This window comes from Paramisgurnus dabryanus, chromosome 11, assembly GCF_030506205.2.
Source record: "Paramisgurnus dabryanus chromosome 11, PD_genome_1.1, whole genome shotgun sequence".
In the NCBI taxonomy this organism is placed as follows: domain Eukaryota; kingdom Metazoa; phylum Chordata; class Actinopteri; order Cypriniformes; family Cobitidae; genus Paramisgurnus; species Paramisgurnus dabryanus.
In genome coordinates, this window is record NC_133347.1 from 14,321,921 (window position 1) to 14,334,339 (window position 12,419).

Below are 12,419 nucleotides of genomic sequence, written 5' to 3' on the forward strand. Positions count from 1 at the left end.
CCCAGATAGCTGCATACCTCAGCCGTCCCGAATTATTTTCTCCTTATGAAAGCAAACAAGACCAATCGATTCATCCTCTCAGCAGGTAGAGGAGCCCTGCGGAAGGCCTGTCAGTAAAATCGTGAGCATCTGCAGGCATGAGAGATTGAATAGGCTGTTTGAGGAGTGCAGGGCAGGCTTATGACAGACTCAAGGAGGTAAAAGGTCTTGGGCTCCATCGGAGGGTGACCTCCACACAAAGGACCAAACCGAGACATGGGTTTTGTTTTGAAAGTACACAGGGTACACACACACTTACAGACATTAGACGTTGTATTAACAAGGACCGCTTTAGATAGATGCAAGGATTTCCATACCAACCGAAAAAATTGCTATACTCATACAGTAACCCTCATTTAAATGTTTATTAACATTTGTAGCTCAGTTGGTAGAGCATTGAATTACAAGTGTAAAAGGTCATGGGTTTGATCCAAAGGAACACACACACAGATACTGTAAAATGTAGACTTCATATGCAATGTACGCTGCTTTAAATCAAAGCAAATGCATAAATGCAAACACAAACCTATTAAAGGTGAATGTGTGAGTAGCCTAAACAGACAAATTATACTACAGAGTGCGTTTCGTCCCTACGTTGTCTCAAATGATAACATATTTGACATATCATGTGGCAGCTAACGTAGCTTGCGTTTCGAAATTGAGGTTGGTTGCAATTCGCCATTTCACCACTAGATGCCGCTAAAAACTCCACATTACACCTTTAATAGAAAAAAACCCAATCTGAACAATTTAAGAGCCTCACTTTAAAAACAAAGACACCCTGAAATACTTGTACGAGGTTTTAACATGTTTTACTATATTTGTGAGCACATTTTCAATCATTAGCCCATGAAGCATTGCCAAATCTGTATACGCACACAGTAGATGAATTCAAGCGTGCCCTGTTGTGAATGCTTTCTTTAATCCTTTTCCTAGTCATCCTGCTCCTTTCGTTGTGGGCCACTGAGGCTGCACTCCCAGGAATCCCAAGAATTCCCAGACTGCTTTTTACCCTGTTCCCGTATGGAAACACCGGGCACAATGACAGCATCGCCCTGAGAGCCTTTCTTCTTCGGTGACACCCTTTTTTGCTTTCTCTAGTACTCAACTGTGATTTGCCAAAAACCTGTTGGTTATTGTTATAGTGACATAGAGAGAGTAAAGCAGAATCCCTAAAATGGGACAGTGAAGACAAACAGAGACGGTTTTGTTTTCTCTTACGTCCTCAGTGTCCTCGGATAATCTATTGTACAGGTGCTTTCTGTTCATTCATAGATTAATCAAGAGACCTCCACCAGCAAAATCCACCTGATTGGTTCACTTATATTTCTGATTGTATAACGGACAAATCACACAGCGCAGCTACACGGTGAGGTGCACAGCTGCTATGTTTATGGTGTTTAGGTTTTCAGAACATTCTCTGTTCAGCCCATAAGGCAACCGTAAAGCTACATTAAACACAGATGTGTAATTATCTTCACACTGAGAGCTGGATTATAGATTTATATTCAGAACATAGAAACGCAAATTATATAGCTTTATTCTTGGGTCCCATTTTCTAAATTGTAAGGTTAGAAAAGTGCACATCTTAAATTCAGAGGATTAACCATTCCATAATTTTTGACTTAATCGACTTTTTCCATGTTCATATAAATCAATTTTAATATTTTCAGAATGAAATGTGTCTTTACTGACTATAATTTCAAAAAATTTTAATTCAATTTGAATCTTTTGAAAATGAAATTTAAATCTTTTATTGAAGGATTAATCCATTTTCTTAAAAAAAAAAAATCCAGATAATTTACTCACCACCATGTCATTCAAAATGTTGATGTCTCTCTTTGTTCAGTCAAGAAGAAATTATGTTTCTGAGGAAAACATTCTAGGATCATTAATGGACCCCAACACTTAATAGAGTGTAATGCAGTTTAAAATTGCAGTTTCAAAGGACTTTAAATGATCCCAACCGTCTTATCTAGCAAAACAATTGTCATTTTTGGCAAGAAAAATTTAAAATATGCACTTTTAAACCACAAATTCTTGTCTTCCTCCGGTCCTTTGACGTGCCAAGCCGACCTCACATAATTGAAAGGTCACATGTTACATATATGAAACGCACATTTGCCGACCATTTTAAACAATAAACTGACACAATTAGTATCATTCGACATCCAACAACATCAAACGGTCCTCCACACTTGTAAACACTGGGGTGTAGTTTCGCATACGTCCTGCATGACCTCTTGATGTGATGACGTATTATGTGAGGTCACGCTGGGGCGTCACAGGACCGGAGGAAAACATGAAGTTGTGGTTTAAAAGTTGTGGTTTTTATTTTTGTTGCCTAAAATGAGAATCGTTTCGCTAGATAAGACCCTTAATGCCACGTTTGAGATCGTTTAGAGTCCTTTGAAACTGCAATTTTAAACTGCATTAAAACTGTTAAGTGTTGGGGTCCATTAAAATGAGAAGAATGGAATGTTTTTTCTCAAAAAACATAATTTCTTTATTTTTAAAGAAAATCCTTTAACAAATCTAAATATTTTCAGAAAAAAATATGAATCTTTTCAGAATCAAAACTGAATCTTGTCAGAATAAAATGTAAATCTTTTTTTAAAATGTGAATCTTTTCATAATCTTTACCCATTCATTTTAAACATATCTGCAGTAGAAAATGAGATTATTTTCAGTAAAGATTGTTAAAGCATTTGACAGAGCTTCACTTTGATGCTCCGTTTCACATCAGAGAGAATTAAATATGAGGTCTTGATCACCCCTACTAGAAGGTTTATTATAAACCATGCAACCTGACACCAAGAGTATTAACTTAATAAGACTCAGTATTGGAAACTCCATGTATTGTCTTATAGCCTAACGAATGATTCCCTCTTTGTAAGATTAACTAAGAGGTCTGATTTATTAGCTGGATGACAATCACTCATTCAGTGCCTCAGTCAGGCAGTGGGTAGGGTTTTTTTCTCTCTCTGTACTGGCTGGCAGGGAGCTGGTTAACACTGACACGGCTGACTGGTTTTAATAGGGAGGTAGCGGAGAGAGGGCGAGGTACAGCACAACACATGCGACACCTGCAAGCACTTGACTGGACTACTAAAGAGACTGTGGACTACTAACGGATTAAGATAATATTCCCAAATGATGACGATGCGTAACGAAATGTGAAAGTTGTTTATTTTAAGTTATTTACAAAGGCTATCCGGTTCATGGACATTGTACTTCAACTACGACGTCTGGAAACTTTAGCAACTCGGAGAAAAACAAAAAGCGATACAAGCTTACAGACAAATGGACACTGACGCGTTTACTTGCGTTTTGCTACTGTTTTGTTAAAATCGGACAGCTGTGTGCCACGGAATGTAACATCTGCCCACCTTAAGTTACCTGGACTCAAGTAAGTACTTCGTTTATGAAAGTCACGATTTATAAGCTGAATATGTTTATATGTTTGAGCGAAATTAAGCAAATCAGTAGCCTATACATTGCTGTGTTGGCCTGATTGATACGCTTTATGAGTTATTTTGCGTTAACATTCATCTAAATGTTGTCACCTTAAACCAGTCAGTAACCACATAGATAGCATTTCGGACATCATTACGCCCCTATAGTAGTCTAAAACTGCAGCTGACGCGCTTTTGATGCCACTGTGGCAGACTCAATAATAATCCAGGGTCCGGTGTCTTGAGAGATGCCACGAGTTTCCCACATCAGCCCATCTCGTCCACTTAACAAACACACACCAAAGTCGCTCAGGAATTGTCAGTTTCCCGTTAAAACAAACCTAGCAGGCAACTTTCAAGAGCACGTGCACTTTGACCAAATATATATAGGCTATACTGTAGCATGTATTGTTCATTCACAGTCCTGACTGAAATGGTTATATTTTATGGATCTTAATATAAAAACATAAAAGCTTTTTCTAATTCCTAATAAGTTCAGATAAAGTTATACACTCTTAAAAGTAAATGTGTTAGAAGGTTTATTTCATTGATGCCACAGTTTTGGTTCCCCAAACAATCTTAAAAGGTGCTTTACAATGCCATAAGGCTAACCTAACATTTTTTTGCTAACCAGTTCTATAAAGAACCTTTAACATCCGAAGAATGTTATGTTGCATAAAATAGTTTTGTAGTGATAAAAGTTTTTTAGATTATGAAAGAAATCGTTCAGTAAAGACGGAATGGTTCTTTGAGGAACCAAAAAAATGGTTCTTCTATGGCATTGCTGTGAAAAACCTTTTAAGCATTTTAAGAGCGAAGAACTTTATGGAAACATACATGTAGTTCATTTTGGCTATTCATAAATTTCTAAGCCAAAATTTTGCGTAAAGAAAGAGATCTCTCATTTTTTTGGTACTCAAGTTAGTTGGTACGTAGTTTAAAGGAATAGTTCACTTTAAAATGAAAAATCTGTCATCATTTACTCATCCTCATGTTGTTCTTAACATGTATGAATTTCTTTTTTCTGATGACCACAAAAGAAGATATTTTGAGAAATGATGGTAAACACAAAGCAGTAAGTGACTAGACTTCCATAGTAGGAAAAAAATATTTTGGAAGTATTGTGATAAATGACTAAGAAAATATTTTGATAAATGATGGTAAGCACACAGTTGACGGTACCCATTCAATTCCATCATATTTTTTTATTCCTACTATGGAAGTGGTCACGTACTGCTGTGTGTTTACCATCTTTTCTCAAAATATCTTCTTTCCTGTTCATCAGAAAATAGAAATTCATACAGGTTTACAACAACATGAGGATGAGTAAATGATGACAGATTTTTCATTTTAAAGTGAACTATTCCTTTAAACTACGTACCAACTAACTTGAGTACCAAAAAAAATGAGAGATCTCTTTCTTTACGCAAAATTTTGGCTTAGAAATTTATGAATAGCCAAAATGAACTACATGTATGTTTCCATAAAGTTCTTCGCTCTTAAAATGCTTAAAAGGTTTTTCACAGCAATGCCATAGAAGAACCATTTTTTTGGTTCCTCAAAGAACCATTCTGTCTTTACTGAACGATTTCTTTCATAATCTAAAAAACTTTTATCACTACAAAACTATTTTATGCAACATAACATTCTTCGGATGTTAAAGGTTCTTTATAGAACTGGTTAGCCAAAAAATGTTAGGTTAGCCGTATGGCATTGTAAAGCACCTTTTAAGATTGTTTGGGGAAGCAAAACTGTGGCATCAATGAAATAAACCTTCTAACACATTTACTTTTAAGAGTGTATAACTTTATCTGAACTTATTAGGAATTAGAAAAAGCTTTTATGTTTTTATATTAAGATCCATAAAATATAACCATTTCAGTCAGTGTTAACTTGTTTATTTATTAATCTGTGTGATTTTTCATGTGCATGTAAACCTATTTTTGGTCTGTATCTAAAAAAAACATTTTTTTATTTCTGATAGTAAACCTTCCCTCTCTCCGATAAGTGGTAGACACTATATAATGCTCTCAAAATCCTGACCGCAACATGAAAAGGCTCTTAGTGGTTTGAATTTTGAAATTCATGTCCTATGAACCTGGTAAAAAATGTATTTCACTACATGTTTCTTGCTTTAGAAACATGAGGGTGGTGTTTGATGTCAGGTTTTAAAAAGATGTCCAATGGACTTGATTGGTAAATCAATTCATGTGCCTGTGTGTGTAAATAAGGTTCAGATTCCTTTGATGCATCTCATCAAATATAAAATATAAACTTTCGTGTTCATTACCTGAGAAACCTCGCGTTGGTGTTTTTCTGGTTTCTTTTAATTGCTTGCTTTAACTATAGGGTTCAAGTCATGTTATATTTGCACAACCTATTGAAGTTATTCATTAAAACCAACCTGATGCTTGAAAGCCTTGACCGTAGAATTCTGGAATCCTTGTGGATTGTTTCTCATCAATTATTGAACAGTTATTGAGGCAGAAGAGGAAAGAAAGTCTGAAATCGATTGAGAGGCATCTTGCCCTCAGGGGTTCACTGGATCTGCCTTTATTTTGGTATTGTTGACCGGGCTTGGTAAAAAATTATTCTTGCCGATCATAGATGCACACTGAATTATACAAGCTTTGCTGTCCATACTAAAATCAATATATAAAAGGGGCTTTTTATTCTGTTGACTATTTAGCTGTACGACATTTATTGATAGATTGTGATTTCAGCCTGATCTTACAGGCATTTATACTCATTTTTATGAGTTGGCTAATTTGTATGTATTGGTTAGAAGTGAATCATACAAAAAAATAAAACCTAACCCGCTCCTAACTCCGTCACCACAGCGAAAACAAATCGTACAAAAAAGTATGGTTGTACGAATTACTACAAATTAGCCAACTCGTAAAATATGAATGAATTGCGATGAGATTGTTTGTAATTAAGTTTTGCTTAAAAATAGTTCACCCAAAAATAAAAAAATCTGTCATCTGTGTAAATGTCTTTGTTCTGATGTACACAAAGGAAGATATGTTGAGGAATGTTTGTAACCAAACCAATCAGAGGCCCCATTGACTTCAATAGTATTCTTTTTTTTTACTATAGGAGTCAATAGGGCCTTTGATCAGTTTGGTTACAAACATTCATCAAAATATCGTCCTTTGTGTTCATCAGAACAAAGACGTTGCACTATGCAGATTTGTAGCAACATGAGAGTGAGTAAATGATGACAAAATTGTCATTTTGGGATAAACTATACTGTACATTCTGTTTCTAAATGGCCGGGATTACTTAGATTTAAAGTGCAAGTATTTGATGAACGTACAATACGTGTCGAGAGCATTCGGTGCATCTCATCTAATTTTTGACAGGGGTGGCGTTTAGAGGGTTTTGGATGATCAGAGCACATTTGTGTTTCCTAGAGAAATTTGTCCACACACAAAAACTGCATTGACATTATAGAAAACATAATATAAAACAAATAGCATCTGTAACAAATTAGGCTTGGCCACTTTTAACCGACTGGTCCCAAGTTTTAAGCAACTGTTATTGAATGTAGTCATTTCCCCAATTTAACAACACTGGTGTCCTAGTTTTATAATTCAAAACAAACTTCTTTTTGTAAAGAAATGTTGTTGTGTATTATTTAGAAAATATCACTAGGTTTAATTGTATGGACATACATGCATTTAAAGTGGGATTTCAAATAAAAAGATTTATTATCCACCATCTTTATCCTTATTAGATTTTTTACTCATTATTCGGATAAAGCTGATGAGAAAGACTAAAATAAGACATTGGAATCAGTCACTTTGTTCTGGTTATCAAACACTATGAGGTCATGTTTGGGAAGAGAATATGAGAGAACTGTAGGCTCATGTTTTATGATTAATGTACTTGGAAAGCTAAGAAGGAGAATCATGTTTCTATAAACAGCTCCTTAAAGACACATAAATACTTGCCAGGATACTTTTCCAAAGTTATTTCTAAGAGTCCAGATAATTATAATTAATACCTGTACAAACATGTTGACATAATGTTCTGAGATTAATGGGTCACATTTGTCAGGTGAACAGAAATTGTACTACTTTTTGTTTATTGGCTATAATTTGCGAATAATTATTTGGACATGCCTATCTGTTTTTAGACTCCTGCCTTTCTTTTTGATTTCAATTGCTCTTTTGTATTGTTAAAGTTTATGTACACAGAATCAGTTATTTTAACCCTTTTCGTATTGTTGATGAAATAACATACAGTATGGCTATTTTCATTTATTTTTATTTATCATAAAAATTAAAGCTTTTATCTCTGCAAATTCAGGACAAATTTTGAGCTTTTCTTACTGTTATTGAACTGCTTTGTTCACCACATAAATTATAACGAATTACCCCCCCCCCCCAAAAAAAAAAAAAAAACATAGAGAGGGATGCACTCGTGTACACTTCTCACCCTCCACAAATACAACAAGCCTCTTGAGACGGTTGTCATGACAGCGTCAGTGGTGCTGGGGGGTCAAAGTGGGGTCAAACCGGACTCTAGGGGTTGATGGAGGGGGATAATTTAGTGATGCTGTGTTTAAGATGGGAGTCTTTCACCTTATGAACAAGTGCATTCAGTGCAGAGTTTAGTGTGGAATGGATCTCTGTTGCCTTAAGGAAGTTATTCAATCAAACATGAGTTTCATCTGTTGATTTATAATTATTATTATTTTTTGTTTGCCCTTAAGTAAAGATTTTTTTAAATTCAAACTTTCATTATATATACCCGAATAATATGTAGACATGTAAGGATAATCCTGTGGGCATTTACATTCTATTATTAGTATCATACAAGCGATCATATATACTAAGACAAAAACACCTGACGTGACTTAATAACGCTGACCTCCGTTACCCCTCTCTGTCCCAGTCGTGGTGCCACAGGCACAGGGAAAGGCACAATACGTGGGCATGAATAACGGCAAACAGGAGTCTCTAATCCTTGCAGCTGTCAGCTCAGAGAGCATTAAGCCTCCATTCTGAAGATTCCTGGGTCTTGGCCAGCCAAAGTCCAACAGTGGTTCCTCTGATGACCTGTTGACCTGTTGTCTGAATGGAGAAGTAGAAAAAATAAAGTCATCATATTATAAGGCACAAATGGACAAAAAATGCAGGGCATGATCTGTGATGTCACCGTAGTTTTTGTGATGCTTGTGGTTTTGTTTGTGAAGACGAAGGGTATAATGAAGAATAAAAATATATATGATGTCAAGTGTCAAGACATGAAAAAAGTATACACAAAAAATGCAGGGTTGTTTCAAACCCTGGCTGGGTAAAATACGAAAAAACTATGCTAAATACAATCCAAATCTATGGGTTAAACAAGCGATTGACAATGTTAACAATGGAAGCATGTAAATCTAGTGATTTTAACCCTATCCATCTCATTTCTAAAACTGCTGGTTATATTACTGTATCTGCGTTGTCCTGAACAAATCAAAATGCCAACGAAACCAACCGCTAATGGATTGGATCTCTCTATTCTTTTGATGCAGTGCATAACAACATTGCACCCCATCATGAAGTCGCCTGATGCTGGAAAACAGCTGCCGACTATGAATAGCTGGGGCCATGCCGATGGGGTAATTGTAGAGGAATTCAGTGTTTATCATGTAAATAAAAGAAGACGGGCCATCGGAACAGGTGTCGGTATGCATGGTGAGGGCCGTGTGCTGTTTGGCCCTCCTTTGCGTAAAGACCCTTTAATGCTCCTGCTCTCGATTTGTATCATTACAACATGCAGGAACCACTATGAGGGATTCTGGTTTTGCCAGAGGGGAGGGAAGCCTTGTGGTGGGGATTAAAAAGAGAGACGGATATGAATGTGTGTGCGTATGTGTCCATGCATAGCGTGCATTAATATTGCATGATGCAAGCTTTTGTTATTTGTAAATTAGTGGCTCATTCTTTCCTGTGGAGAAAGATAAACCCGTAATACGTGCCGGGCTGCTGTTTATCCTCATGTAAGGAAATGGTTGTCGGTGTAGCCTGGCGACCACACAACATCGTCGCAGTGGACGCGTGAAGGTCAGATGTCGTCGTGGTAGCGGCCGGCGGTCACTTCAAAGAACTCCAGATAAGATGTTGGGAGCTTAGTGGCCTTTGAAGACAGGAGCTGAATCCGGTTCTTAAGGGTGGTGAAGCTTAGCCAATGACTCCAAAGCACTCTGCTCCTCCTGCTTTAAATGTTGAATCCAAGACCTGTGCGTAGGAAACGGCCAAGAGTAGAATTGGAGAAGGGCCATAATTCCCTCAACAGTGGCGTGCACTTAGCTCCCTGACACTAGAGAGCATACGTGCGTTTATGAAAACCTTCCCTCACATAAGCCCACAATGTGAACTTACTTTGGACCTGGCCTTGAGTAAGACAATCTGTTATACTTCAGTATTGGCCATCAGCCATGTTTGCAGGGTAACACCAAAAGCATACAGCAAAAACTATGAATGATGGAAAGCAAAAGCGCAGCTAAGGTTGAATCAAAACCTTCTGTTGAGATTTGATTCTGCTTGTGTAGCCACAATATTCCCACTTGCCATTGCATACATTTCTAATGTAACCTACAGATTGCAGGGCACACACAGAGGTCTTGAAGAAGCAATATAATGTTATTCAGCCAGATATGTATGATATTACTGTAAAAGTAATATATATCACTGTGGAAAAACACTTATATTTATTGTTTGTAAATTATCACATATGCACGGCCCGTGGTGACCAGTTTTTCATCACTCTACAATTATGTGGAAAACCAGACTAATACACATCATCATAAGAGTACAGAATTATTTTCAGTTTTAATGTATTTCCTTTGTTTTCCAGGGACTTTGAAATCATGGAAAAATTAAACGCAAGCGATAAATCATATGGAGGCGAGACATTAGCAGTGATGTAATAATACCACAGACTACAAAATGTGCAATGTGTATGTGCAAAACATTTAAAATGAGAAAAAAAGCTTTAGGTTCAATTATAACTGAGGATGAAAAAATTTTCAAGCTTTTGCAGATCAGCTGTACTCAGACATTTTAGACTGGTAAACCCCAAAAAGGAAACGTATAAAATAAATTAAATTAAATGCTTAAAACATACGTAAAAGGTACCTTAAGAAGCTGGTTGATAATGCTAAGAGTGGCTTTTTTTGAAATAATAATATATCCTGTAACCCAGTGGTTCTCAAACTGTGGGCCTTGTGATTGTGATTTTATAAAATGCATTAATTTATCATAAATTCTGTGTAATTATGTAAGTTTTATGTTATATATTTACTTTGGGGGGCCAAGAGAGGATGCACCGTACACAAGGGGGGGGGCACACGGCAAAAAAAGTGAGAACCACTGTTACATACAGTAGGGATGTAACGATTCAATCACGGTGCCCATTAAAAATGCCTGTCTGAAATCGATTCTGAATCGCAAGGCTGCGATTCTTGGTGTCAAGCACAGCTTCTGCTTGTACTACGGCATTTGGTCAGTAGGAAGTCCTTATCAGTCTAAAATCATTGAGTCGGAGTCATCTATAACGTGCATTTAAAAAAGCAACACTCGTTAAAAAAAATCATTCAAAATATTTTTTAATATCATGAAAATACCTGAAACAATTTGAAGAACAGCGTATAAATATTCCTGTAGATATTTCCTGGAATAGCATTTGTAATGCTACTACTTCTGTGGCACAAAGGGAGTAGCTGCATGAGAGCGCCCCCTGGCGTTCGGATGTGCCAGGATTTCACCGTAATTCATTCAGATTCATTAATTGAGAACGCGCGCATTTGCACGGTTAATTGTTACACCCCTCCAGAAAAACACGATTATGCGATCGCATGATTCAATGCATAATCAGCCAAAGTCTGCATATCAAAGTCAGCATTTTTTCGAATACACTGCAATTTCACCGCATAAATTGCAGATTTCTATGCGCAAAATATGTGGGGCTTGCAAGACTTTATAATCCCCGCATTTTTGTTGCAAAAATTCACATATATCTTAGTTAAAAAATGTTGCATTTACTTCACACAAGTGCAGCCATGTCCCTTGTTGCTATGGGAACGTTATGAAGTGTCGTAATTATGCAACGTAAACATCATTGAAAAGCTGCAAACCCCAACCGCAGTTTTGCAAGTTCACGGCGCTTTTGCAAGTTCCCGGCGCTTTTGCAAGTTCACACAATTTCATTGCATAAAATTGCATAAATATCCTGCATATTCCATTGCGTTTTTAAACTTAAGCTTCGCGTCCCGAAATTTTAATCTATCACTACAAACTATATATAGTTGGAATGGTTTTTGCAAGTTCTCGACGTTTTTGCAAGTTCACACAATTTCATTGAATAAAATTGCATAAATATCTTGCATATTCCATTGCGTATTTAAACTTAAGCATCGTGTCCCAAAATTTTTATTTATCATTACAAACTATATATTGTTGGAATGGGTTTTGCAAGTTCCCGACGTTTTTGCAAGTTCCCGACGTTTTTGCAAGTTCCCAACATTTTTGCAATTTCATTGCATAAAATTGCATAAATATCCTGCATATTCCATTGCGTTTTAAACTGTTAAGCGTCGTGTCCCCAAATTTTTATCTATCACTACAAACTATATATCGTTGGAAAGGTCTAAGCCTCTAGAATAGACATTTTCAACAGTGTTTTATAAAATAAATTATGTAGGGAGAGTAATTGATTCATTTATGAAGAGAGTGGTCCTCAAAACATTTATATCCTGCTAAATGTCACTGTCCCACCAGCAGGACGCCTACGTTTACTTCAGTGTTTTGCTTGTGAATTCTTATTTAATCATGACAAACTATACAAACTATATTGTTTGAAAGCTCCAAGAGTATAGATTTAACTCAATAGGGTGGGGAGACGCCTAAGGGGTTAAGAAAAAATTGCCAC

At 36.5% G+C, this 12,419-nt stretch overlaps 1 protein-coding gene across 2 annotated transcripts in view; it reads left to right on the forward strand.

Annotated features, from left to right (window-relative positions):
• The first annotated feature begins 3,068 nt into the window (after positions 1-3,068).
• Positions 3,069-12,419, forward strand: part of sema3gb (sema domain, immunoglobulin domain (Ig), short basic domain, secreted, (semaphorin) 3Gb) — a 41,211-nt gene continuing 31,860 nt past the window's right edge. For both annotated transcript variants that reach the window (XM_065246954.2, XM_073816223.1), the window contains exon 1: positions 3,069-3,448. The gene's annotated coding sequence lies outside the window, so the exon portion shown is untranslated. The remainder of the gene's footprint in view (positions 3,449-12,419) is intronic.